The sequence below is a fragment of the Pan troglodytes genome, chromosome 12 (genome assembly GCF_028858775.2).
Source record: "Pan troglodytes isolate AG18354 chromosome 12, NHGRI_mPanTro3-v2.0_pri, whole genome shotgun sequence".
Taxonomy (NCBI): domain Eukaryota; kingdom Metazoa; phylum Chordata; class Mammalia; order Primates; family Hominidae; genus Pan; species Pan troglodytes.
The window spans coordinates 77532575-77536877 of NC_072410.2; the positions used below are offsets into that span (position 1 = coordinate 77532575).

The following is a 4303-nucleotide window of genomic DNA, read 5'->3' on the forward strand; positions in this document are numbered from 1 at the left end:
TACATAAAGCTATATTCTTGTACCTGTCTTTTGGTAGACAAATCCAATCTTGGGCCTATAACTAAGAATGGAGTTACTGGGTCTGGGGCATGAATTTGTGCTTTGTTTTAGTAGATACTAAAAGCTTTCCAAACTTTGGGTATACTAGTGTACATTCCCACCCATAGTGTGTGAGTTTCAGTTGCTCCATATCCTCTCCAACACTTGACATCATGAATTTCTACTTTTTCAGTCCTTCTGCAATTTGTGTATTTGAGTGAAGGCTTAATTTCATGTCCTGATGACTAATGACATTGAGCACCTTTTCAAATGCTTACTGGCCATTTGGATATCCTCTTTGTGAAGTGTCTGTGGAGTATTTTGTACATTTATGATCTTTGGGTTGTATTTGTTTTTGACTTGTAAGAGCTCTTTATATATTGTGGATATGGTGGATATGAATCTTCTGTCAGATATATGTCTTGAATATTTTCCTCCCAGTATGTGGTTTGCCTTTCCATTTTCTTCAATAATGTCTATTGATAAGTGAAAGTTCTTAATTTGAATGAAGTTTAAATGATCAATCGTTGTCTACTCTTCAGGAAGACACTCCTGCTTGGGCTCTCTCTCTGCTCTCTGCTGCCAGGCTACAGGCTGTTCTGCCTGATCTGCATGTGCCTCTCCCACCCTTACTGCAGATCCCCTCCTCTCTGGGGATTTGCTCTGTTCGCTTGACAAAGACTCCCTGGATGGAGACTGAAGCTCCCTGGATGGAGGCTGAGCTCCACCCTGGGCTCATTCACCAAGCAGAGGTGATTCACTCATCCTTATCAAGTCCTTCCTGGCTCTGGTTACCACTCTCCTACTTTGAAGGTGATTTTGACACTTCCTCCAGTGTCCTCTTATCAAGGGAATGCTTCTCAAGATCTCAACTCTACAGGATTACAATATAAAGTTACTTTTCATCTTAGGAACAAGATCTTATATCACAGGTTTAATGTTGACACTCCAAACTTGGGCCCAGTGTAATCCAATCAAAATCTACTCATATGGCTGTGACCATCTCATTTCATATCTCTAAGGTACTATTAGAACTGCCCCCTCTTCCTCCCTTTAAGGGGTTCTTCAAGAGGAAGTAAGGAGATTTGCAAATGCAATCAAGGAAAAGCAGAAGTCCATAAACTTGGACGAAAAACTTACATTTTCATTTCTACCAATCATTATTTAAAAATTAGCATTTCTTTTCATTATGAATGTAGACAACAAGCTACAGATGCATTAGCAATACCTGTGACTTTCTCACCAATAGAAATCACAGATACCTTCATATCACATTATAGTTGTTGAGGATATTTTGAATTTATCATTAACGCTTATCATTGTTTCAATATCACAGAAATTATTAGACTCACCACTAGATCTTGCATTTGATGTGCTAACAAAGAAATATATCACAAACTTATTTCTTAAAAAAATCTTGATAATTTTATTTCTCTCTATATATATTTTTGTTTTTGTTTTTTTTCTGAGACAGAGTCTCGCTTTGTCACCCAGGCTGGAGTGCAATGGCACAATCTTGGCTCACTGCAACCTCCACATCCCAGGTTTATGTGATTCGCCTTGCCTCAGCCTCCCAAGTAGCTGGGATTACAGGCACACACCACCACGCCTGGCTAACTTTTGTATTTTTTTAGTAGAGACGGGGTTTCACCATGTTGGCCAGGTTGGTCTCAAACTCCTGACCTCAAGTGATCCGCCCACCTCGGCCTCCCAAAATGCTGGGATTACAGGCATGAACCACCGTGCCTGGCCAATTTCAATATAACTTACACGTTTAGAAACATTCTGAGAAATAGTCTGTACATTTTACAAAACTGCCAAAGGGTCCCACGCAAAAAAAAGATTCAAAAATTCCCATCAACTAAGAGATCCTCTTAAACCCGTAGCAACTTAAAACCATTCATTGACCTATGCTGATAAACTAGCAGCCATGCGTCTGCATTGGGTGGTGCTGAAATCCACTCTATCTTTGTGTTTCCTTGACACAGGGTTGTAGGGGAAGGGTGATGAATCTCAGTGGGCCCAGGCATGTGGCTCCAGTTTTCCTTCCCAGTTTTCCAGTGGGCCTGGGCATGTGGCATTCCAAGGATCCTGAAAGAATAGGGCATCTCTTTTGCAGGTCACAGGAAATGGGTAGCTATCCAGCTAAATAGATTTCATGCTTGACTTCAGTGGAATAGCTCAAATGATGATCTGTTTGGGAGAGTAAATTAAAGAGGTAAGTGGGCATGCTGGTTTTATTTGGTTTAACTTTTGCTGGTTTAGTTGCTCCCCTAAGCATTTTTTAAAAATATAGACCTCTTCTCCCAGCATCCCCCTCTCCCAAATTCTGGCCAGATCCTGCTTCTCAGGGAGCACTAACTTTGAATTAGCTTGGAGGGAAGGCCTTACCAAGATCTCCTTTCTCTACAAGATAATCAAAACATGACCATTCTTTTCTCACAACTCCAAATACAGTCCCTTGGTATCCACTGGGGATGGGTTCCAGAACCTCCCAAGAATACCAAAATCCACAGATGTTCAAGTCCCTTGTATAAAATTATATGGTATTTGCATATAACCTATGCATAACCTCTTATGTACTGTACTTTAAGTCATCTCTAGATTACTTATAATACCTAATACAATGTAAATGCTCTGTAAATAGTTGTTATACTGTATTGCTTAGGGAATAATGACAAGAAAGAAAAGCCTATGATGCGTTCAGTACAGATGAAACCATCCTTTTTTTTTTTTCTGAATAGTTGCCATCCGAGGTTGGTTGAATCCACAGATACGGAACCCACAGATATAGAGGGCCAACCATACTGAGTCCTGACCTCACCCATTCCTTCTACCCCCATCTCTCCTAATCCTTAAACTTCCTTGCAATTCCTGGAGCAGAATACTCGTGAAGGAGTCAGGGGTTGTCTTCCCTTCCTAGAAGCAATGCTTCTATGTTCTCATTTGATGTTGAATAAAACATTAAACAGAAAAGCTTTGATAACATCACATAAGAGTCTATTTCCTTGGCTCACACCATGAGAACTAGTGAGATCCCCAGTTCCTCAAAACTGGGGAACAGTATGCTTCATATTGCTATCTAATATGACCCACCAACCCCATCTTCCACCCTCCACCTTCCCCTTGCATCCTAACCTTCCGTTTCATCATGCAAGCTGCTGGAGTCGTGAGTTGTTTTCTGAGATGAGTGAAGGACCACTGACATCTATGTCTTCTGTAAAGAGTAGTGTAGACATGGCTATAACCACCACCTCCTCCTCTCTTCCCCATTAACGTCACTTAAATTTTGAATGTTTGACTGTGCTATTTTCAAAGAAACTGTAGCGGATTCTGCACATGACATGCTTCCAAGGCACTATAAGTTCTCTGTAAAAAGCTAAGGCTGTCACTTGTTATCAGGACCTCTAACCAAGTTGTTGAAGTTGACAGAGTTTTATCAGCTCTGTTTTTGCAATAGTCTGTCTTATTCTGGAGACAAATGGGGAAACTTTGCCTTCACACTGGGTTTGTTTTATAGCTCTTAGATGTGTAATACAAATGAATGATGTTGAGCCATTTCCAGCCTGCAGTGATGGGTGTCAGTTTCTTGGACACCACTAGGAAATCTGTAACGCTGAGCCACGTCATAGTGATTCAAAGGCAAGCTGTCCTGGAGACAGGGCTGGACTCTGTGACTCACAATTAGAACTCCGTGATTCTAGTTCTGACCCTTCTTGTAATGACTGTGTGGCCTTAGATAGGTCCTTTCATTTTGGTTCCATTTCCTCATCTATAAAGACAGAGACCTGGATGAGCTCTAAGTCCATTCCAGCTCTGTCAGTTTATTATTATAATAAATGAATTACCAAAAAAGTCGTGAAAACATCCAATCAAGAAAAGTAACTGTGATTCTGTTTTATATGGTGTTAAAGATTCCCACTTGACTTTTGAGTCTCTTTACTCAGTATATGTACCCCAAGGTTCTACTAGATTCCCATAAACTATTCTTTAAAATTGACCTTGGGCCAGTATAAAATCCCGTCTTATTATCCAAGGCCCAGATTCTGAGTTGTAAGAAGGTCTATTTAAAATGGTATGTTTTTCTTGCAGCGATTGTTAAGTGGTCAGGTTTTATGATGTTTTAACATTCATTGCCATTCATTATCTAAACACTGTTCTATAATCCAGGGAGTGTGAGGTTAATAAATAGAATGGAATTCATTCTGGGTTTGATTTCATCTGCTGATTCTAGTGGAAGTCTCTTTATATCTATTCCTTCTTT

At 40.2% G+C, this 4303-nt stretch overlaps 1 long non-coding RNA gene across 1 annotated transcript; it reads right to left on the reverse strand.

The window, feature by feature from the left end:
- Window positions 1-1822: 1822 nt before the first annotated feature.
- Window positions 1823-3725, reverse strand: LOC107973449 (uncharacterized). Its single transcript, XR_001715755.2, has 2 exons — window positions 3178-3725; window positions 1823-2232 (listed from the first exon to the last, which is right to left on the reverse strand). It is a non-coding gene; the product is annotated as an uncharacterized LOC107973449 (long non-coding RNA).
- Between the last annotated feature and the right edge of the window lie 578 nt (window positions 3726-4303).